Below are 24,450 nucleotides of genomic sequence, written 5' to 3' on the forward strand. Positions count from 1 at the left end.
GAAGAAGTACACAGAAGAAAAAAAGGTAATTTTAACCTGAATCTCAGCAAGGAATCACTGGGATAAATTCTGAATAATAAAAGAAGGGACTTCAAGCAGTTAATGGAAAACAGGTGCTACATTTGCACTCCACTCTTCCAGAAACTTCCTGAAGCTCCCTCACATAATGGATTATCTTTAAGGTCTGGCAGCTATAGCGCGGTGAGTTAAGCTGCTGCCTACAATGGCAGCATCGAATTCAAGTCCTGGCTGTTCCACCTCTGATCCAGCTCCCTGCTCGTGGCCCACGCAAGCGGTGGAGGGTGGTTCAAGGCCGTGGACCCCTGCATCCATGTGGGACACCAGGAAGATGCTCCAGGCTTCTGGCTTCAGACCAGCCCAGCTTCAGCCATTGTCGCCATTTGGAAAGTGAGCCAGGATATGGAAGACCTCTCTCCCTGTCTCTCCTTCTCTCTGCGAAATCTCTTTCGAATGAATAAATGAATCTTTAAGAAAAAGAAAAAGGAAGGAAGGAAGGGAAGAAGAATAAAAGAGAAAGACAGACAGACAGAAGCTCTCCAGGCACACCAACACTCATGGCTGCTGCCATCGAGGCAAAACTTTCCTCACCACCACAGGAACTCCTGCCAGTCTGTCTGTACAGAGAAGCTGTCAGCCTTTCTCACATAAGCATGCTCCTTGCGCTGTCAATGAGTCTGTGCTGCCCAGTGGGCAGCCTTGCTAAACCCTGAGCCTGCCACTCCTCCAGGGCTTGCCCACCCCGTCGGCAAGGCAGGTAGGGCTGGCAGCAGCAGGCAGAGCCAGCTTTGTACAGCAGGAAGGCAGCCAAGTAATGGAAAGGAGGGAGAAGCCCTCCTCGTGCAGGTGGAGTGGGTAAACAGAACCACATCTGCTCAGGGGAACAGAAAAAGAGTTCATCAGGAACCCGGGAGACACAGGAGGAGGGAAAGGGACTGCAGACAGCGGCTGGCACAGGGCGGGCAGCTGACATGATAATCAAGCCAGCCGCATCCCCTCCCACCACCCCTTCCATCAGCTAACCCGGCAGCTGGACCACAGGACACATATAAACAGACTGGGGGATAATGCCAGATACATAAGAGTCACAGGCAGATGGCAGAGAGTGATCCATGCATTTAGCTAGCTAGCTACATGTGTGACCCCCCAAGGCAGACGGCCCAGACTCCAACCTGGACTCTGCTACTGGCGGGCTGTGTGACACTGTACAGGCTGCTCAAGCTCCCAATGCCCCAGCTTCTTCCCGGGTAGAATGGAGGCAATGGTAAGACCTGCTTTACAGAGTTGTAGAACCTTTTGGTTGTTGGGCTCTGAAATAACTCCCCAGCACTCGCCACCCAGCTTGAGCAGTATGACCTTCTATGCCGCACTGTTACAGCTGAGCCCTGAGTCCAGCAGACCAAGTAGCAAGAGGCAAGTGACTTCCGAGATAAAGTCATAAAAGACAGGTCAAAGGCTGGCATGGTGGCTCAACTGGCTAATCCTCCCCCTGCAAGTGCCAGCATCCCACAAGGCACTCGTTTGCATCCCAGCTGTGCCAGTTGCCATCCAGTTTCTTGCTTGTAGTCTAGGCAAGCAGTCAAAGCCTTGAGACCCTGCACCTGCATGGGAGACCTGGAAGAAGCTCCTGGCTTAACTCCAGCAGTTGAGGCCATCTGGGGAGTGAACCAGCAGATGAAAATCTTCCTGCATCTCCTCTCTGTAAATCTCCCCTTTCCAACAAAAACGAACAAATCTGTGTGTGTGTGTGTGTGTGTGTGTGTGTGTGTGTGAAGCTCCCACCCTAGCCTTGCTCCTGCACAGACTCAAGCAGTCCCTCTAGCAGGGCCCACACGGGTACAGCTACCTCCTAGAGCTCGCAGCAACCTGCCAGGCACACGCACAAACCAGCTTGGAAGTGGGTCCTCCGGCCACAAGCAAGCTGTATTTATTTTTTGCTTTTTTTTTTTTTCAGTAACAGCGTCACTGAGATAAGGTTTACAGAGATAAAATTCACCCTTTAAAGCAAACAACTCAGGGGTCAGTACTGGGGTACAGCAGGTTAAGCCACTGCCTGCGACACCACATCCAATAACACAGTGCTAGCTTGAGTCCCCCAAACTGCTCCACATCTAATCCAGCTTCCTGCTTAGAGTGCCTGAAAAAGCAGCAGAAGTCGGCCCAAGGGCGCGAGTCCTCATCACTCAGGCAGGACACCAGCGCCGAGTCCCTGGCCCCAGCTTCAGCCTGACCCAGCCCCAGCTGCTGTGGCCATGTGGAGAATGAACCAGTGGATGTTTCTCTCCCCCTCTCTCTCTTGTCTTTCAAATAAAATAAATGTCTTTTTTTTTCTTAATAAAAAGTACACATCTCAGCATGTTCCAGTATACTCAGAGTTGTGCAACTGGAGTCATATCTATCATTTTAGGACATCCCATGCAAGAGGTGGCACACCTGCCGACAGCTCCTCCCCTCCTTCCCTTCCCCCGGGGCCCCTACAGGCACTGATCTGCTTTCCATTGTAGCGCGTCTGCCTAGTCAGGACATCTCACACAAACAGAATCATGCAGTCCGTGATGTGCGTGCCTGGCTCAGCGCAGTGGCCTCGGGGGCCTTTCGTGTCAGGGCAGGTACCTGTGCGAGGGACCTTTAACATGCATCAGGGGAAGGGAACTCAACCACGTTGCTTTTGGTGCAAAGAAAAAAAAAAAACAGGGGGAATCCATGCATGGTTTGGATCCATGATCCATGATCGATATTTTTCCATGAACTTCCAAGGACTCCTTCTCACAGCGGAATGTGACTGCAGTCCTGCGCTTGTCCACTCACTGGTAGACGGACACGTGGGTCACTCTGGGCTGTTCTGGGCTCTTTTCAGCACCATGCACCCAAGGTTTCCCATGGATTTTCCCTCTCGTTTCTCCTGCCAATCAGGAGCAGAGTGGTGCGGTTGGTGGCCTTCAGATCCACTGCCACCCAGTTTCCACAGTGACATGTTTCCTTCTGACTGCCGCACTAGGGGTACCCTGAGCCAGAAGCACTCAACCCAGCCACTGCTCCTGCATCCCTGACCCACAGGAAGAAGGGGCTGATAAGCTGCCAGAGTTGCGGAATTTACTGCATGGAAGCAGACAGCTGATGTAGGAGGGTCAGAAGAAGTAAGACACAAATGGCCTTTCGGACGGAGTCCAGTACATTCTAGGCACTGCAGTAACAACGGCCATGGATATCATCAACGCCTCTCTAGCACAGGGCCTTTGCTCACACTGCTTTCTCTAACTGGCGTGTTCTTCTCTTTACCCCAATCCCTGTGCAGCTTTCAGGTTTGTGCTTCAATACTGCTTTGCCTTACAATCCTTCTTGGAAATGCCACTTCCGAAATGCCTCCCTAAGGGAGCCAGCATTGCAGCATGGCACAAAAAGCCACAACCTGTGCGGCTAACATCTCATGTCCTGGCCGCTTTGACTCAGTAGACGGAAGATCTGTTTCTCTCTTTCTCCCTCTAACTCTGACTTCAATTAACTGATCCATTAATTAAAACAGACAAACAAACAAAAAGAAATCCCCTCACAAGGTACATGCATGGTTCAGGGACAGAAATGTGCTGTCACACTCTCTCAGCACCCAACACGGCTTCAGTGACATAACACGTTGTGCTTCTGTTTTTTTTTTTTTTTTAAAGAGACCCAAAGATGTCCGTGCCAGAAGGGCCCTAGGAGCACGTTTTAAAGAACAACACTTGGAAATAATTCGTGGCAGCCATCAGCAGAGGACAGCCACCACCTGCACGGACATTCTTCCCATGGGGATGGGAGGAAGTGGGGAGTTCTGGGCCCGGCTGCTCTTCCCGTGTCCCGGTGGGGCCACGCCCACACAGCTACAGCAGAGGTACAGACTGCCACTTCATTAACTTGAGCCTCTCCTTGGCTCTAGAGCAAGGACAGACCACTCATAGAAATCATAGAAGGCGTGTTAGAAACAGAAACATGACCTGACTTCTTAGCTGTGGCCGGTGCTAACAAAACCCCGTAGATGGGCGGCTTGAAGTGGGGAGATGTCTCTGTGCTGCAGGTGTCCAGGCCGGAACTGTCCCAGATCCAGGCACCAGTCTGGTGAGGGGCCCCCTCCTGGTATGCAGCTGGCAGCTTCTTACTGTGTCTTCACAGAGGGGTCTGTCTGAACCCCAACCATTACTGGGTCACCTCCCTAGGACCCCGTCTGTTGATACTATCACACGGGTGGTAAGTTTCTTAACATGGGTTTTGAGGGGGAGCACAAACGCTCACATGACAGCATCATTTAAATAAGTGAATGATGACGATGCAAACCCCAGGATCCCATGTGGCTATTTTTTTTTAAAGATTTATTCATTTTTTTTTTATTACAGCCAGATATACACAGAGGAGGAAAGACAGAGAGGAAGATCTTCCGTCCAATGATTCACTCCCCAAGTGAGCAACGGGTCGATGCGCGCCGATCCGAAGCCGGGAACCAGGAACCTCTTCCAGGTCTCCCACGCGGGTGCAGTGTCCCAGTGCATTGGGCCATCCTCAACTGCTTTCCCAGGCCACAAGCAGGGAGCTGGATGGGAAGTGGAGCTGCCGGGATTAAAACGGCGCCCATATGGGATCCCGGGGCATTCAAGGCGAGGACTTTAGCCACTAGGCCACGCCGCCGGGCCCCCCATGTGGCTATTTTTAAAAGTACTATGATGAAATCATTAAGTAATACTGTTATTTTACTTATTTTTTTTTTGGACACATATAACTGCTTGGAGTGATTTTTTTCCCCACTGTTACACTTGTATGCCTGGTGGATTAAGAACTGTTCTGCCTTCCACTGCTGTTACAGTTTCAGGTTTTACCACTTGCATGTGCTATTTTTAATACCCAGTTAGAGGAACTTCCTGAAAAATTTAAAAAAAAAAAGGAAAAAATAAAAAACTTCCCAGTAAGGAAAGTTAATTTCAACTGGGTGGGAAGATTACATAATGGTAACAGTGGGGTTATTCCCCAGGGACCCTGGAGGGTGGTGTGAAGGCTTGCCCTACAGGCCTGGGCCAGGGACAAAAGCTGTGGCAGGAGCAGTGCTGGGGAGTCTGCTGGCACTGCCAGGACTTGCAAGGCTGGCATTATGGAAACCAGAACTCTGGCCCGACAAGACTGTGTGTATGGAGCAGGTAACAGGAGAATGGGTCACTCAGGAGCTGCCAGCGCTCCCCACGACCACATGGAACCACTGGCCCCCTCCTGTCTTCCCAGGCTTCCAAGGTCTGAGTGGAGCACAAAGACTGACCTGGCCCGTGGCCTCAGCGCCCAGCCTTGGACCAGAATCGCAGGACCAGCAACCTGAGAACTCAGCGAGCCACAGACGGGGGACTCACAGAGTGACCTCGGGGCCAACGTGCACCCCAACCCACTGGGTCTCGTCCACACCACACCCAGTTAATGTCACCCAAGGTGACAGCTGAGCAAGAAGAACGGGGCATGGCTGACACCTCTGCCAACAAATACGGGCTTTCCTATTGTAACACACTGTCTTCCAGCTTCCTAAGATGGCAAGAGATGTGCCAAATATAAAAACTGAATTTAGTAAGAACTTCTGTTGAGAGCAATTACGATAAAATTACATCAAGTGCCTGAGAACCATAGACCAAATCACTGTTTTACTGATAGACTTTAAAAAGGAAAAAAAAAAAAAACTTTTCACTTTGATTTGAAAGGCAGACACAAACACAAAAGATCTTTGTCCACTGGGTCACTTTGCAAACGGCTGCAACAGCCAGCTCTGGGCTGGACAGATGCCAGGAACTCCATCCTGGTCTCCCACATGAGAGGCAGTGGCCCGAAGACTTGAGCCACCACCTGCTGCCTCCGGGGGGTGCACCATGGCAGGACACCAGAATGGGGAGCAGAGCTGCCTCTCAAACTCAGGCACCCCGAAATAAACTTCCTTAGCAGTGCCTTAACCACCTCAACCACTGCACCACTGCCTGCCCCCTACGTGATACATTTTAACTAAATTTTACAACTTGTGTCAAAAATAAATCCTGTGTGCCAACTACGTTTCCCACTCCTCTAATGATGAGGAACTAAGAGGAAAGGAAGATCAGCTGGCGGACCCCAGAAATATCTCTCCTCGGTGAGCGTTTCTAAGTGCGGGGCGGGGGGAGGGGGGTTGAATGTTCCCTGGTATTTTTGCGAACATCAAATGTTAGTTCTAGAAAGCCAGCATTAGAAGGGGCCTCCTCCCACATTCATGTGCAAAAAACAAACCAACTGTTAAAACAGGAGATTCCACTGAAAGGAGCCAGAAAAAAAAAAACAAAAAACCTCCTCTAAATGACAAACTCGAAATAGCTGTAATTCCCTAGATTCTAATTTACATTTTCCTGCTGTCATCAGAGAAGGGACAGTTCACTCTCAGTTGCTAACACAGCCACTTAAGTCACATTCAGCTTACCAAGTTTTCAGGGGAAATGCATTTACAAAATGATCCTGGGAGTGGTGGCATTTAGGCCCAGGGGTCAAGAGGCCTGGGTTCCATTGTAGGAGTACCTGCACTCAGTACCCAGGTCCAGCCCGATTTGCGTTTCCCGCTAAAGCAGACCAGGCACCTGGAGAGGCAGCTGGCACAGCTCAACCAACCAGGTTCCTGCCACTCCCGGGGGAAAATCTGGACTGAGTACCCCGCTCCAGGTCCCTGCCACACCCTGAGGCGCAGCCACTGCCCGCATTTGGGAAGTGAATCAGCAGATGGGAGCTCACTTATTCAGTGTCTATCTCAAACACAACTTAAAGAAAAAAAAATTATACGGGACAGAATTGACATGACCCTAACTCCAATTAAAATGTACAAGATACTGCTACACTCTCAGGGGACAAAACATCACATCTGCTGGCTTCAGTTGGTAAAGCACAAACCCTTTAAGGGTGGCGCTTTGGTGATGGGTATTCCAGGACAGGGCTGCTCCTACAAGCCCTCTCCACCCAGGGCATTCTCACCAGGCTGCCAATGAACGGTTCACACCTTTGCCCAACCTGAGCTCTGAGAGCAGGACCAGTGCCCGCTGACAGATGGCAGCCATGAACGTAAGCTCCAGCAAACAGCTGGCTCTGGGCACGTACTGGTTCAACATGCAATACTTGGATGTTACTGCAAGTTTAGAGTATCGTACTTGGCGTTGGCGTTGTGGTTCAGCAGGCAAAGGCTGTGCTTATGGCACCAGCATCCCATATGGGTGTCAGTTTGTCTCCTAGCTGCTCCACTTACTGTGCCTGGGAAAAGTAGAGGAAGATAACTCAAGCATGTGGGCCCTCAATACCCATTTGGGAGACCTGGATGAATCTTCTGTCTCCTGGCTTTGGCCTGATCTATCCCTGGCCATTGCACTTCATCTGGGAAGTGGACTTTTTCAAATACATAATGCTTTTTCAAAAGTGTCTTACTCAGTGAGACTTCTCTGCCTTCAAACCTATAATTGAGGTAGGACAAAAAACTTCACACCTCATAGGATTTCTCTCTTTCGGACCCAGATAGCTCTTAGGAAACATAAGGTTGAGAGGATAAAAGCAAGATAGGTCATGAACTCAGATGGGTTTGAAGGAAGTGGGAAGAGACGCCCAAAAACAAAGACAGGTGGAAGAGGCGGGAGGAGAAATGAAGAAACCATCCCACTGTGTCCTCTACCTTTGGAAAAATCCCTTGCTAACCCCAGGGCTCAGGCCAGGCTCTAAAAAACCTGAATAAAGACTGAGGGCTGAAGATAAGGCAGGGTGGGGTGGCCTCAAAGCAGCTTGTCCAGAGACGACAGAGTGCTAACAAGGAGAAGTGGGTGGCAGCCCTGAGGGTCCTGGTCCCACAGCAGCCCTAGTGCTTGGGCCCTGCCAGTGCCACTGGTCATTTCCATGCCTGAACAAGAGGCCAGCCTCTGACACCCTTCACCTTGCCTGTCAATCATTCACCATGGCAGTACCCCCCTACAGTATTGTACTCCCCTACAGTACAGCCATGGACAACCTGCCAGCAGTACAGAACCCTGCATGACAGAGACACCCCCTCTCCTGCTGTCCTCCTCCTCCTCCCCCGCCAGGGAACACACTCACCATATGTGTGAGTCCCAGACAGCTTGCCTGGGGCGAGTCCAAGCAGGTGATGGGCCCCAACGGGCTGCCCGATCTGAACACCCAAGGCCATGTGCAGACACAGGCTCCAAAGAGTAGCAGGAGAGAGAGAAGAGGTCGGCCCGGCCGGGACCCAGTCACCTTCCTCCGGGAGCCTTCTGGGCAGTTCTCAGCGTTGGCTTGCTGGGGCAAATCCTCCGACTCCGAGCCGTCCCAGGAGCACAATGGCTTACGTAACCACAGGCAGCCTGGGAACCCTATCGGCTCATCTTGTTCAACCACCCCAGACAGCAAATGACACACCCAAAAAGGTGACACCTCTAGGTCGGGACAGATTGCAGGGGGAGCATAACTAGGGGAGAGGGAGGAATACAGAGATTGGGACGGGGAGCACGCAGCTTCGCCTGGCAGACAAAGGGAACAAATGGTCTGCTGTTCCCCGTGGGGCTTGTGGGGGGACCCGGGGGCGGGTGCATTCACCAGGAGCTGCAAGCCAGGCGGTGTCCCTGGACTGTGCTTGGCACGGTCCTGGGAGTGCATGGATGTTTTTCTGGGGACACTCAGGCCGCCCCCGGGAGTTCCTGTTTCCCATGCACCTCCCTTCCCAACGACCACCAGACATGGCTTTCACTCAGCATCCACGACAGCTGCCCCACACTGTCTAATGCAAGCTAAGCTGGGCTTCACTCCTGTTTCTTCAACACAACACAGAGCCCCATTTCTGCTCACTGCAATCATCCCAGCAACAGCTCTGAGCGACCATGGCCCACGGGGTCCTCCGAGCTGTCAGTGATGCATCCCGCCATTGTTCAGCCCTGGGCTGTCACTTTCATAGCGACACCACTTTCACAGCCCGGATGTGCTCAGTAGGCACTGATTCTGCTGGCTTCCAAGGGGTCAGTTCACACGTCAGCACAGCTGGGGCTGCAGTTGGGACATCGCCTCCTTCAGGAAGACCCTTCTCCTGGAACGCTCCCACCCTCACAGGTGCCTCCTGGGTGCCCATCCTCCAGTCACCTGTCAGCTGTGTCCTCAGCCAGACTCCCTTCCTGGGCAGCAGAGAACACGTGGCACCCAGTGACACAGTGGCTCTCAGAACCCACGCTCTCACGTACACAAGGGGACAACACCACCCATTCCATGGGGTCACAGCGCCAGCAAAATGACCACATATTCATCTGACAAAGATTCACTGGACCCGGGCCCTGGCAGGTGCTTTTGGCCACTGGGATCCATGGGTACATAACACGGGAAGAGTTTATGTGCTATTGCAAGTGTGACTGATGACATACAAGCACTTAGGGCTCATGGGATGGCCAGGTCTGGGGACAGGGGAGGCAGGCAGAGAAAAAGGGTAGCAGGAGCTCTTTCTGGATCTGACTGCAGAGTTCATGCAATGCCACTGGGGACAAGGGAAGAAGGGGCCATGGGGACCGCTGGGGATGGGATGACCCAGGCTGCAGGTGGTAACAGGAACAAAAGCCCTGGGGAGTGGAGTGGGCCACGCAGGGGACAGTCAGCAGGTGATGTGGGACCCCCCATTACAACAAACCCTGGGAGGCTACCAGGAGGAAGCATGGAGGTCAAATTAAAGCCTCTGACTTTGCAGGGAGAAAGCCAACCCTCACAGCTAGGAGCCCCTTAGGGATACAGCAGGAGCCCCGCAGCATCCCAGGAACGAGAGAGGGCACACTGAACCCCAAGTACGGACCAAGGAAACTCTGGCAGAACCACGAGAAACAGGCCAGCCCTCCGGCCATGCTCTGAAGAGGGAACAGGCAGGCAGACTTTTTGGCAACCCATTGGGCAGGACTGGGGTGGACTGTGAAGGACAGATGGAGGTCACGAATGCCTGCGAGGGGTTCTGGCCTGGGCACCTCCCCCGAACACCAGAGAACATGAGCAGTGCTCACAAAGTGGCCAAGAACTCCAGGTGAGGCAGGCAGGTGGAAGCGGTAACTGGGAGATGGGGTTTGGGCAGCACAGGCCTGCGGGGCCTGCAGGGCTTCAAGTGGCAAACATGGAACATAGAGCGAGGCTGAGACAGACTGGAACAGAAGCCCGGCCTCAGTCAGGTCCTCAGGGCTGTAGCAGGCGCTGTTTGCACAGGATGTGAGAGAGAAGGAGGAGAGAGGAGTTAGCAAACAGAGACCAGGGCCATGGCGCTGCAGGAGGAAGCAGCGCAGAGAGGGGAGAGGGTGGCCTCTTTGTGGGAACGGGGGAACAGGAAAGACCCCAGAGAGCGGGTACCTCAGGCAAGTAGAACAGGGCTTAGTGTCCACATGGTGGGGCAGCATGTGGCCCACTCAAGGGAGGAGAGCAAACGTGTGCAGGGCCTGGCATATGGGTCAGCTCAGGCTGGGGTCCCAGGCCTATCCCATGCCCCTCTGCAGCCAGGGAACGCCAGGGACACAGGAAGCCCCCAGGCACACATGGTGGTCCCCCACCGTGAAGCCTCCCTGGAAGCAAATCTGCCCATGTCATACCCTTGCTGGGCACTCTTTCAAACAGGAGGACAACAACAGTGGAAACAGTACAAAACCGTCCAAGTTCTCTACGAATGAGAACGGATTTAACTGTCATCATGCTCCCTGCTGCTGCTCCACCGCCATTCTTCCCAATCCCTCTCCCAAGCCCTGGTCCTGCAGGGACTGCCTTTGGCTGCCTCACACCTGTGCTGCCAAGGTGGTCATGGATGCGAGGGGCTCATCCTGTTCCCGGGACACCAGGATGGTGACACATCCTGATGGAGCATCCAAGCCACTGCTTTCTGTGCCCCACGCTGGCACTATGTGTCACGTTTGCCACACCCACCAAGTGTCTGGAGACAAATCCCAGAGCTCAGAAAGAGGAGGAAGGGGCTGTACAACACCGAGTATCTGCTACAGGCTGTGCCTATAGCTCAGGGTTCAAGGTTGTCATCTTGAACCATCATGGCCATTCTAAGAGCTGGCTACAGCTCAGATGGCGCCTCGTTGGCCCAGTCACAGCAGAATCCAGCTGGGAGGCCTCTGAGTCCTGAACTTCAGACCTGCCTGTTCTCTGGTGACTGCACTGCACATACCTCCCCGAGTCCTCGCCAATGGTAACCCCTCTCCCCATGCTCGGCAGGGAGAAGGTCCCCATACCTGTAATGGTGCAGGCATCCCGGTATCCTCTGTAGCTGGGAGCATCTTCCACTGCCTCACTGATGTAGAGTTCCTCGGGGAGGCCCGGGCTGCAGGCTAGGACTGCATGGCTGCAAGTCTCCGAAGGCGGCACGGAGCTGGCCAAGGTGTCGTCGTGCGGAGCTGTGGCGTCCAGCTTGGCAGGTTTCACGGGGAGCTGCCCACTGCCATCGGGGGCCCCGCTGCCGGAGTCCAGGGCAGTCGGGCAGGTGGGCCCCAGGAAGTCTGGTACCCCAGCAGGGACTCCTCACAGGGAACCTACAGGGTAATCCAAAGAGAAAGAAAGAGGGGGACTCGGTTACTCAGAACCTAGAAATAAACCCGCACAGAAGCCTGAGGACAGAAGAGCCTCCCCCGGGTGATGCAGTTCCAACTGCACCATGTGGGAAATGTTCGAATCCAGGCACTGCCCAACGACACTCCTCAGGTTCAGCAGATGAAAGGTGGTGAAGCCCATTCGGCTGTGCACGGGTTGAGGGAGACCAGAAATGTGGAGCTGCCATGACTTCATCTGTTCACTGCAGCCTGCCTTGATGCAGCTGCCAGCAAGGAGCCGAGCGACCACGGCTGGAACAGTGGGCCCTAACTGGAAACGGGGACATCAGGGTGCGCCAGGCCACCACGACATGCACAGGAACAGCTGTGGCTGTACATGGAGAGCAACTGGACACAGGGCCACGGGATTAACATACACAAAGTGCAGAGATGCAGGGACTTATGAACTGAACTCGATAAGAGGTGACCCCTCTTTGACCCCCTGAGACATCCTCAGCCCTCTGAGAACTTTAAGGTCTGTCTCCCTGAATTGAAGTTGACAGTAAAAATAAATAAATAAATAGATAAGGGCACTCCTCTGAAAACTTAATTAAAAAAAAAAAAAAACTACAGACCTTACTTCCAAAAGGAAAAAACAACAGCAACAGCAACAGCAAAGCCACGTGCAGTTGCTCAAACTCCAGGGGAGCTGAGCTGAAGACCCCCAAGACGAGCAGGGCAAGCTCTCTCCAGGGGCCACTGTAGCAATACAGGCCTACCCAGCCATCTATGTCCCTGTTCAGAACTTGATTGAAGGACCCGTGTTGTGTCTTGGTGGGTTAAGCTAGCCGTCTGCGACGCGGACATGCTATATGAGCACTGGTTCAAGTCCTAGCTCCTTCCACTTCTAATCTAGCTCTCTACTCGCGTGCTTGGGAAAGCAAGAGAAGATGGGCCAAGTGCTTGAGCCCCTGGCTCCAGGTAGGAGACCTGGATATAGTTGCAGATTCCTGGCTTTGGCCAGGTTCAAGTCCTGGCTGTGGCAACCATTTAGAGAGTGAACCAGAGGGCAGAAAATTCTTCTTTTGACCCTCACTCTCTCTCTGTGTAGCTCTGCCCATCAATTAAATAAATAAATCTTTTATTTAAAGAATGTTTCATACGCAACAGATCTTTCCAGAAAACTGTTGGAAAAGGGATGGTGTGTGACACAGGCCACTGGGGACTCTGCTTCCTGAATAGCAAACCTAGAGGCAGGCGACTTCTGCAAACACCTCAGGGGAGCGCCACTGCTTCAGGAATCAGCTTTCATTGCCATGACAGTCCCGCCCACCTCCACACCCACAGCAGGTGTGTGTACACACACACACACCCAGCAACAACAGCACACAGGAACTTAATGAAGAAGCCAGGAACCCTGTCAAACGCCCTTTACAGCGAGAGATCTCCAAATGCGGTCTGAGAACCCCTGGGATTCCCCAGGGTTGACTCAAAATGTCTACAGAGTCAAAAGTGTTTCCCGGAGCAGATGCTGTGGTGCAGTGGGTTAAGCAGAAGCTTGCCTCCTGCAGTGCTGGTTTGAATCCCAGATGCCTTGCTCCTGATCCAGTTTGTTTGGGTCCCTGTGACCCATGTGCAAGACCCAGATGCAGTTCCTGGCTCCTGCCTTTGGCCTGGCACAGCCAACCCTATTGCAGGCTTTTGGTAAATGAACCACGTGTGCTTGCATCCCCGTGTTCTTAAACAGTTATCTTTCACTGAAATTTCTGAGGAGTGTCTTCCGCTGACACACAGGGATACACACACCATGATGCCTTTCAAGAAGATGGAAATAAACATAGTTTTAAAAAAAAAGCTATTGTGTTTTCATTCTTCCTTTCTTTAAGATGGCACAGTGTTCATGCATAAACCATCCATTTTAGATCATCTCGACTGCTCACAATACCCAAGATTCTACAGTATAAATCACTGTTAAGCTCTATTGTTTGGGGAAATAGCCACAAAAAAAATAATTTGTGCATGCTCAGTGCAGGTCCAACCGTCACGGGCCTCATTTCATACAACATGAACAAAAGATGCCCGTGGAGAGGGCAGAGGGAGTAGTACAACAGGAGCCTACACCTCACTTCCACAGCACACACTCAGCCCCAGTCTGTGAGATTTTCTAACTTTGTCCCAGCTGTGGGCTATGGGTTAGGGTGCGTTGTACCTAGGCAAGTGTTACACTGTTGGGAAAAAGCAGCCAACAGCTGGTGGGCATCCTGAGCCTGGTTAATGCCAACTCTATGTTAACCATACCAGTGTGCCAGTATAGTTGCCTACCTTATTCCGTACTTTTTTTTCAAAAGATGTGGAGGGAAGGGGTGCCAGGTCCATGAGCCCCAAGGGCAAGAGTCCAGCAGGGCCCAAGTTACCTGGCCTGGGTACTTTGGCCCACCTGTGCGGAGCGTGCCAGGTCCATGAGCCCCGGGATGGGGGGTACAGCAGGGTCAAGGTCAGGTGGCTTGGGGCACCAATGATGCCAGGCAAAGCCCCTTAGCCGCCTGGCGGCGAGCTTGTGGAGGCTTGGTATGTGGGGCTGCAGGGGATCTGGGGGATGGCACAGGCGGGGGCATATGAGCGCTCACGTACAGGATTGGTGGTCTGACCGTGGAATGTATGTGTCAACTGGGCCTCCTGTCAACTGGAGAAGTGGATGGCAGGCCCAGATGCACACAGAAGATATGGCAGCCCACTGGGGCCTGCAGAGGACATCTGGTATCATAGCAGAAGGAGGAGGACAGAACAAATTGGACAACTACCCCAACCAAGCAATGACTGCAAATATCTGGGTAAATGGAGACTCTAAAGTCAACTATATCAGCCAATGGACCTTGGAAGGGATTCCTCGCCCTTGGATCAATGAGATTGACAGCATTTCAGAACTATCAAAACCACTTACGCATAACCCTTGGAACGTGCTCCACATTGGAGACCCTGAATTGATATTGGGTAGCCTTTCCCCATGGTTACTGGGCAGCTGGGAGGTTAGGTGTGGCTTATTCCCTTATCTCTCCGCTTTCTCCCAGATACAGGAAGAAGCCAAATAAAATTTGGAAACAATGTTCTCACCCACTTTCCCCTAACCTTCCATCCTTGCCACCCTGATCAATTAGGTAAATATCATCAAAAATTAAAATTAAAAAAAAATTTTCAAAGTTTGATTCTTGGGAACCTTCTAGAATTTCCTTCCCCACCTCCCTGCCACACACACCAATCTGGGGTCTATTGAATGAGCAGAGTGGGACCCAAGGATATGCAGGGGCTGACTGTGTAAGACCTTTTCAGAAAAAAACAACCAACCAACAAACAGACAAAAAAAACAGACTTTGGGAGGTGGAAGGCTCAGCAAATCACTCAGGCCTCCAACGGCTCTGAAGGCCTAACAACACTCCAGTAACTAGCAAAGCCTTTCAGAAGCTTGAGGTGCCCTTCTGGAAATAAAAAACCAAGTAAGGTCTTGGCCCACTAAAGTCAAGTGAGAAATAACCTGGATTTCCATCCACAGTAAAATAACTGCCAACTACTGTGTCCTGCCAAGTGAGATGATCTATGTATGCACTAACTCTAGGCCTGGTCCAAGGCCGTTCTCAGAGTAAGCATTCCTGGGGCTAGCTCTGGGGTGCAGCGGGCTAAGCCACTGCATGCAGCTCCAACATGGGCAGCAGTTCAAGTCCCAAATGCTCCACTTCTGATCAAGATACCTGCAAATGTACCTGAGAAATCAGTGGAGAATGGCCCAAGTCCTTGGGCCCCTGCACCCCTGTGGGAGACTCAGAAGAAGCTTCTGGCTCGAGTTTGGCCCAGCCCCAACTGCTGTGACCATCTGGGGAGTGAACCATTGGATGGACAAGCTCTGCATCTCTCCCTCTCTCTCTCTGTAACTATGCATTTCAAGTAGATAAAATCCATGTTTAAAATGATTATAATCACCATAATCTTCACCACCACCAGGTCACGCTCCAGATCCGTCGAATCAGGGATGCTTGGTTCTGCTGCACAGCTCAAAGGCCAGCATCTCCAATCCGATTTCCCCAGGAAATCCTCCTCCACCCACAGTACCTACAGCACCTCTGCATGCTGTGCACTCTGGGACAAGCCCCTCCCTGCGGGACACGATCCCCAGGCTCTGTCCTGCTAGTCCCCCTTCCCAGCTCCCCACACAGCACAAGTCCCTTACAAGCACAGGCTGTCCTGGACCACAGTAGGTACTAAGAAAATGCCAGCAATATACAAAATATGAGGAGTGAATAATTGAACAAATCAATGAATGCATGAAGGGCCTTGACCCTTACGACCCTGAGAATCCCCAGAAGCTGCAAAGCTGTGGTTCTGGAATCCATACAGAAAGCCGGGAGGGCTAAACTTTTCAATTATTCACTGCCAATCATAGGGGGTGAACTGAGCACACAGACCAAAATCTGCGATTTGCAGCCACGCCCCAGGGCTCTCTTGATGGCTTCCATGTAACCCCGCTTTACCTGGCACACACCAGCTGTGATTCATGGTCACATGGGTAAGATGACCCACGCTCAACAATCCGAGGGTCAGGAAGCCTCAGGCGCAGCTCACTGAAAGGCAGGTTTCAGCCTGAAGTGAGAGGTGTGGTACATGCCCTGTCCGGGTGGTGTGGGGGGAGTGGAGGAAGGGGCCAAAAGGGAGAAGGGAGGGGTGCGACCCTTGCGGCACGGCTGCTGTGACAGACCCTAATAATTCAGTCCTCCTTACCCCATGGCATGGATTAGCATTGTGACACACACCTGCATTTTCTGCTGAGATCTCAGGATCTCCAAGAACTCCAAGGTCAAAAGCAGCAGAGCCAGGCATCCACCGGGCACACAGACCCCACAGCTCCCAGGCTCCCCTTGGGGAAGAACGGGGAGACATGGGCTCTGGTTGTCCAGGCTGCGAAACCCTGGCATACTCCTCTGCGGGACAAAGCCCACATCTCTGACCAGCCTGGATCAGTGACACGAATGGCACACAGCCAGTGCTCAGATGTGTCTGAGACAACACGAATAACAGATGTGTCCTTTGGTACGGACATATCCTGAAATGCAGGCACAGTGAAAGGTCTTTGGGGAGTTTGTGAAAAATACAAATCATGGCTCCCAGTTCATGTTCTGGCTACTCCACTTCCCTGTGGCCTGGGAAAACAGCTGAGGACAGCCCAAAGCCTTGGGACACTGCACCCGCATGGGAGAACCAAAAGAAGCTCCTGGCATTGGATCAGCTCAGCTCCAGTCGTTGTGGCCACTTGGGGAGTCAAACAGTAGATGAAAGATCTTTCTCTGTATCTCCTTCTCTCTGTAAATCTGCTTTTACAATAACACTAAAATAAAGTTATCTTCTAATTTCATCTTTCATGTACTTTTTAATTTTTTTTTTTGCCTTACCCTAGTATTGATCACCTCCCTCCAAACTATGAGAATGTGCCTGCCATCACACAGGGTGCAAGTCTTCTACATGGCACAGCAGGTATGTACCACTGAGAGTACCAACCTTTGCTGGAAGCTCACGGGGTGTGCCAGCCCCCCGTGTCAAGCGCTCTAACTCAAAATGCCCCGCCCCCCGCCCACTACCATCAGCACCACTTCCCTCCTGGCTGGATAGTGTTACCAGCTTCATTTTACAGTTAAGAACAAACAAGGCTCAGAGAGGTCCAGCAACTTTCCGAAGGCAACAGAACCAGCCAAAGTGGAGATGCAATTCAAAAAGGGGTTCATGGTGCCTCGCTGTTTGCTGTGCCTTTTACCTGCTCCTCGCCTGACAGCCACAGGTCCTTCTGACACTTCCCACTGGCTCAGTAGCCAAGGGACTGGCGCCATGGATGCACCATGGCATACCAAACCAAACAACAGATGGGACTCAAGTGGACAGGGAGTGGGGAGGGCCCTGGCAGATGAATGCGCCTCTGTTGGATTTTCTCAGAGCCGCCTGGGGAGGCTACAGGAAGGCAGGATTCTTCCCAGCAGAGGAGTGAGAAGAAATTCTGCAACCTGCGTGGTTTCTCAGCCAACAGAGGTGCCAGGCAAAGTAGGACAAAGCACACATGGAGGCGGCTTTGCAGTGAAGCTCAGAGAACTCTCCTGCCTTATGCCTGGAGCCCTTGGCCCGGGGCCCCAGCTTCCCCCTTCTTTCTCAACGCCACGGTCAGCAATTCCAAGGTACTCGACAGGCTGGTCCAGTTTATTCTAGTTTGTGGCTGAGCTTGAATTTGTTCACAAAGTGCACGTGTGAGTTTCTAAAATTTTTCTCCTTCTCCCTAAAACTCCAACGAATCACGTGACACTGAGGAGCTGGTACCACTCCTCTGGGCCTAGTAGCCCTCATCCGGACAAACAAGGGATTGAAGGAGCCCCATGAGCTGCCTGCCAGCTATAGTGCTTCTTGGCGGGGCATGGCGGGGCATGGCAAGGTGCTTCACGGCAGAGCAGGTAGAACCGTGGAAGCACAGGTGGGCTTCTGCCCCCCACTCAGCCCCTTTCCACCCTCTCCAGCATGAGCCTGCCTCCTAGTGGGAGACCAAAGTGGCACAGAGCAAACCACCTTTTGTGAGCCCTGTCACTCTCCACAGGGGAAAAAGGAAACCTCCTCCAGGACCATCTCAGAGGCAGTGAAGAAAGCACCAGAACCAGGTCTCCAGGTTAGGGGTCCAGCAGGTGACAAGGAGACACCAGTCCTGGGTGCCCCGTCTTGAATCAGTCACATGCCTGAGCTTTCAGGGTACCCCTCTAAGGGCAGAGCCATCGATACACATGTGCTCTAGGATCTTACTCAGCAATCTGAGCCAACAGGGTCAAGAAAGCAAACATTCCAAAAGGATTAAACTCTTCTTCAGGGTTGTGCGACATGTTTCTCACTGTCCTCATGGATGACCGGAGATCTCATAGCGGCTTGACCTAATGCTGGTTTACCAGCTGACAACTCTACACATCAGAAGTCCAATGGGGGGGGGGGCGGAATCTGCCCTGAACTCTGGTGTAGCACATAAAGCCTCTGCCTATGATACTGTTATCCCATAGAGGCACCTGTTCAAGTCCCAGCTGCTCCACTTCTGATCCAGTTCCCTGCTAGCGCACCTGGGAAAAGCAGCAGAAGATGGCTCAAGCACTTGGACTCTGCCACTCATGTGGGAAACTTGGTGATATTCCTGGCTCCTGGCTTTAGCCTCGCCCAGCCCCAACCATTGCAGCTATCTGGAGAGCGAACCAACCAATAAAAGATGTCTCTCCCTTTCTCTCTCTCTGTACAGCTTTGACGTTCCAATAAATACATAAATCTTACCAAAAAAAGAAAAAAGGAAGAGATGTGTAACATGACCCACACCAGGCTCCCTCCAAGGTGTCCACAGGACTGTGTTCCTTCCCACAGGTTCTGGAAAGCACAACGCTTCAGGCTGCTGGCTGGACGAAAGCCCTGTTTCCTGCTGGGCCAGCCTGTCTTCCTCGAGGCTGCCCATGTCCCATCTCACACTTGCCCTGAGCTGCTCCAGCTCTCTCTGCAGTCCCCAAAGGCGGCTTCATGCCCCAGGCAGTCAAGGCATGCTGCATCATCTTGGCCTGGAATCCCATGACTTCCCTTTTAGAATCTCTCCAGTCTTCTTTTTGGCCTTCCTTTTCTGACCCATGTGGTTCCACCAGGCCCAATGAGATAACCCTGTATAACCCATCTATCTTAAGGTCCTATGATTGACCTATAAACTCCACTCCCAAAGTCCCATCATGACAGTACCTAGGTTGGCTCTTAACTGAATAGGGGACTACAGTCTTTGAGCAACAACTCTGGAATTCTGGGGAGCTTAAGTTTTGCAGACCCACTCTTCCTCAGACACTCCAATGCTATCCTAACCCCAGGGTCATGGCAAAACCAGAGTTACCCCAGGGGAAGATAATGTAGACTCTCCATTAGGAGCAGACAAGCCTGGATTTAGTCCTGGCTTTGGAAAAGGCTCCCGGATGTTTCCCATCTACAAAATGTGGATGCCATCACCTACTTGTCAAGTTGTTGGAAGAAGCAAGCACGATGGGAGGAGGTGACCTGCCAGGCCTAGGACAGTGAGCCTGAGACAAAGATAGAAGTGTGAGACTTTGCCCTGTGGACCGCAAGCATTTAGTAGCTAGAAACGCAAAGGACTCACGTTTTTAACACAGTCACCTGGGATGGCTAGCTTCCCCACAGGCTGTGAATGGTCCCTTAGACAACACAGCAACTGAGGGGGGGGAGAGCTGCACGTATGGGTTAGCTTGCTGTTCGGGAATGCCTGTATCCCTGCATCCTTCACTACAGTGCCAGTTCCAGAGGCAGCCACGCCACTTCCTACAAAACAGCAGGCTCCAGCCCCCCAGCCTCCAGCCCCTGCTGCCCACATGGGACTGGCACCTGGGGGAGCTTCTGGCTCAGCCCTGGAGGCTACAAGTATTTGGAGAGTAACTCGGGGTATGGAAGATTCATATATTCTCTCTCTCTCTCTCTCTCTCTCTCTCTCTCATTCTGCTTTTCAGGTAGATGAATAAACATCAACTTTTTAAAAAATAAAATCAGAGTGGGCCCTCCTGGATCTTGCCTGTTATCTGAGGGTCTGAGGCTACCTTGCTCAGGAAAGTCCCCCCTTACATCAGGTGAGACTAATCAACACTGGGGTCCCTGGCCCTCTGGTTAGGGGTGACTCCTCATCTTGCCATCTTCATAGCTACTTCTCTGAGTTTAAAAGAAAAATGTCACCTGCTTAAAAGGTAAGGAGAACAGGAAGTGTCACATGAAAACGCAGACCGCACCAGCAATCCTGTCATTGTAAAACAAGCTACAGGTCTGGCCCTGTACTTAGCAATTTATACACATGGCCTTGCTGGAGGCTCATGACCTACAAAACGATGCCAGCACCCACCTTTTACAGGAAAGGAAATGGGGTAAATAAAACAGATGAAATAACTTGGTAGGATTGGGGCTTAGGTCTGAATGGCTCCAGGAACGCTGTTTGCTCAGTTGTGAGTAATCCTATGCTTAAATAAACTCACAGTCCAGCAACGCCCTGTGATCCTTGACCGCTAGCCTTCTCCCACATCTGTCCACTGCATCTTAAAATAGCCCTCTTGCCACGACAGGTGCAAAGGGACTTGGCAAAGACCCCCACTGAGACAGCTCAAGTCCACAGAAAGAAATAACACCGGCACCTCCACGGCCAGCTCGAAGATGGGCTCTGGGGCTCGTTCGGCATGGTGGACAGCTGCCGGGTGACCATGCAGGTCTGCATCCTCCTTCCACCCCTACTCCTCTACTTACCACTCTCCCACCTCATTTGTCCTTCCTGGCACCCCCATGAGCCCAGGCCACCTCCTTATGTGCCTAAGTAGTAGAAAACATCAACGTGAAAGCTGAACAGAGAAATGAGCAAGAGCCAAAGTCGGCATCAGGAGCACCAGAAGGGACGAATGTCATCGGTCCTGCAGGACGCTCACCCATGCAGCAGACACACCACAGCTGTGCATGCTTGGGACGTCAGCTGCCTGCCCTTAAAAACAACTCTGGAGATCGGCAGGACCATACTCGTTGTGCGAGACAAAGGCTGAAGAAAGGCTTCAGGGAGGGGAGAGAGATTAGGTGATTTGCTCGAAGCTTCATCTCCAATCTTGGCAGAATGCAGGACTGGGAAGCGTTTCTCACCACCCGAACATATCAACTCCTGCTACACCGCACTACAAAGGAGAGGGACATTTCAGGACAGGGTGTGTGCAACTCACCATGCACAGGAAGACAGAGGCCTGCAGGAGCGCGCACGGATAACTGCAGCCTGGACAGCAGGGTAGGGCATTCAGTAAACACCAAACTGCATCAGAGTGTCTCTGTTCAACTCCCCTCTCCGGCTCCTGACTCTGGTTTCCTGCCCCTGGGAGATCCTGGGAGGCAGAGTTCATGGCTCAAGGAATGAAGCTCCTGTCCCCTACATGAGAGACCTGGACTGCGTCCCTAGAGCTGAACGTCAGCTCAGCGCAGCCTTGGCTCTTCAGAGGTGTTTGGAGAGGGAACCCAAAAAGATGACAGCTCTCTTGCTGCGTCTCTGCCTCTCTAATGATAATAATAACTAATAATAAATAGGAGAGTAATATCAGTGTAATCAAGGCAAGGAAATGTGGGGCACTCTGCAGGATGATGGCTAGGGCCTTGGGTGAACCCCCAACCCCAAAGGCCCCTTTGGAAAAGGAGACGTCAGAACACCTGGGACCTCCAGGCAGCCAAGGTGACAGTCACCTGCCAGAGCAGCCTTACTCAGGGGCCAGAGAGCAAAGCACAGTGCCACCATGGGCATCCTCTGTGGCAGTCACTTTCCCATACCTCATGTGAAATCCACGCCACTTCAGTGTTCTCCGGATCTGGAGCGAGGAGATCCTGCCCCTGCTCCCAATAATAATAAAGATAACACCAGCCTCTCCAAGGAAATATCCCCAACTCGAAAAAAGTGGAGGGGGAAAAAAAAGTGACCCAGCTAAGTTCCAGCATCCAGGCCCTTCTGCTTTCTAAATCTGTGAGGAGAGAAGCAAACCCCCAGCAAGGGTGTTCCCCCCACGGAGTGTGCCTGTGACTTCAGGACAGACCCTTGTCATCACCTAGGTCTCACGAATGACAACGGCTACCACGTGACCTGGCCCGTGTTTTCTGAAACAATTCTGCTGCAAAAGAAGGGAAACCACGCTGGACCGTGCTGCCTTCTGGAAGCTCCAGAACAAGGAAGAGAAAAAAAATGAAAACCCAGCAGCACACACTGACAGCCCTTATGTAACTGGCCCCCCAGCCCTCTCTCGCTGGTGGCAGCAGCTTTATCAGACGCCATAAATAGCTCCGTCTGCTGCCGTGGAGCCCGAGGACAGCCACCCCTCCTCTTCTGTCTGTGATGGAACCTCTGTGCACCTTCCAGCATCACGTAAATGAGTGGAAACCAGCTGGAGTATACCCAGTGTGGACACACGCCATCCGAGAGACTCCAACAGCTGGGCAGGACACCATGAACTTGGTCATGACCCTCTAAAGAGACAGTACCCCCTGCCCAGGCAGTGTCAGAATGAGAACCAAGTTGCCCTATTCTGCAGAGGGCTTCCCCAGAGTCCTAGGCTGATGGAGTGCTCTGCTGGGCAGAGTGGCCTTTGGACACTTAATCCTACCAGCCATTGGGCACAGGGCCAGCCTGATGGGCAGCAGCCCGGACACAGGAGGAGCGGCACAGTGGCCTAGCCCTTGCTCCCCAGGAGCCAAGAACTGCAGCTGGGCTCTCTTACATTCCCAAGAAGTACAGGAGGAATGCTGGAGACGGGCCAAAGCCCGAGAGGATGGCGGGAGTGGGAACCTCATCCAAAATCCCTAGTGGGTAGTTCACGGGAAAAATTCCTGGGATTGGAAGCTGGAAAGCTATTGTTTCAAGCAACTTGCACTGCTACCCACAGTGCATGTGTGGCTGCTTTGAACGGCCACTGAGGGAGAGCAAAGCTCCACAGGAAAGCCAGAACCTGAGGCAGGCCTCACCTGCCCTCCCCACGGACAGGCCTGAATTAGTAACAAACCTCGCCCAGCCAAGAACAGTGACTGCCGAGCTGTCACGCTCTTGGGTAAGGTGAGTTTAATAAGTACAGTGAGAAAGAGGCCCAGGAACATGGCCGGAGGGTGGGAGAGGAAGGGAGCATTTCTCTGGTTGAGGCCCCTGCTTGGACTACACTCCCTAGCAGGAACCTGGCTTTTAAAAACAAGCACAGGGCCTCCAGCCAGGACCAGGACACAGCTGGCTGCCTTCACTGCCCAGTGCCCATCCTGGCCTGGGGCCTTATCCCAATCATCACGATTGCTATGGGGTCTACATCGGCACACTCCTAAAGTCATGAATGGGGACACCGGGCTGGAGTTAACCTCCCACAGCCCCAAGTACCAAGAGGCGAGGTCGGTGTTGGACACAAGCGTGTTTCACTACACAGCGCAGACGAACACACCGATGGACAGATAAGCTGAGCGCCAGTGCAGCTTCCTGCTTTCTGCTGTTGTCATTTCTAGAGATCTGAGATTTTTCAGGAAAAATTAAAACACTGAGACATAAAAAAGAACAACCCTATGCAAAAAATCTTTTCCTAATGACCATGTCAATTCCCAGACTAAATGCAACAATTCTTGAACATCTTTTCACACTGCAGAGATTTTGTATTAATGCAAAGTAAAAACGTTTTCAGAAAAAAAAAACACTAGTAATCAAAGAAATACAAACACACACAAAATATCATCATGTTCCTCATCACATTGGCATTTCTTTTCCCTATTCCCTGTGCTGCTCATAAGGGTGGAGGTGACGGCCTCACTCATGTGCAGGAACAGGTATCAGAAGCAATTCCACATTTCCGGTTACTTTCTAAGAAAATGAACAAAAATTTAACTTTCCTCTCAACATTTGTACAACAGTTCAAAGCTGGAAGGGGAAAGCATTTAATGATGTGGATGTTTTTAAAGATTCATTTTTTTTCCATTGGAAAGGCAGATATACAGAGAGGAGGAGAGACAGAGAGGAAGATCTTCCACCTGATGATTCACTCCCCAAGCGGCCGCAACGGCCAGAGCTGAGCCGATCTGAGGCCAGGAGCAGGTGCAGGGTCCCAAAGCTTTGGGCCATCCTGGACTGCTTTCCCAGGACAAGCAGGGAGCTGGATGGGAAGTGGAACTACCGGGATTAGAACCAGTGCCTATATGGGATCCCGGCACGTTCAAGGTGAGGACTTTAGCCACTAGGCCATCGCGCCAGGCCCTAATGATGTGGATTTTAACTCAGTAAAGCAGGTGCCATTCATGTAACACACCTACAGGATCCTCGCCACAGTGCTGTGCCCAACATCAGAGAAGC

At 52.1% G+C, this 24,450-nt stretch overlaps 1 protein-coding gene across 4 annotated transcripts in view; it reads right to left on the minus strand.

Moving 5' to 3' along the window:
• Positions 1-11,524, minus strand: part of TRAK1 (trafficking kinesin protein 1) — a 93,944-nt gene extending 82,420 nt beyond the window's left edge. Inside the window, exon 1 of one of the 4 annotated variants that reach the window (XM_058679137.1) lies at positions 11,250-11,524. The gene's annotated coding sequence lies outside the window, so the exon portion shown is untranslated. The remainder of the gene's footprint in view (positions 1-11,249) is intronic. The other 3 variants (XM_036497503.2, XM_058679136.1, XM_036497505.2) reach the window with 3 other exon arrangements.
• Positions 11,525-24,450: the final 12,926 nt, after the last annotated feature.

The sequence above is a fragment of the Ochotona princeps genome, chromosome 21 (assembly GCF_030435755.1).
Source record: "Ochotona princeps isolate mOchPri1 chromosome 21, mOchPri1.hap1, whole genome shotgun sequence".
Classification (NCBI taxonomy): Eukaryota; Metazoa; Chordata; class Mammalia; order Lagomorpha; family Ochotonidae; genus Ochotona; species Ochotona princeps.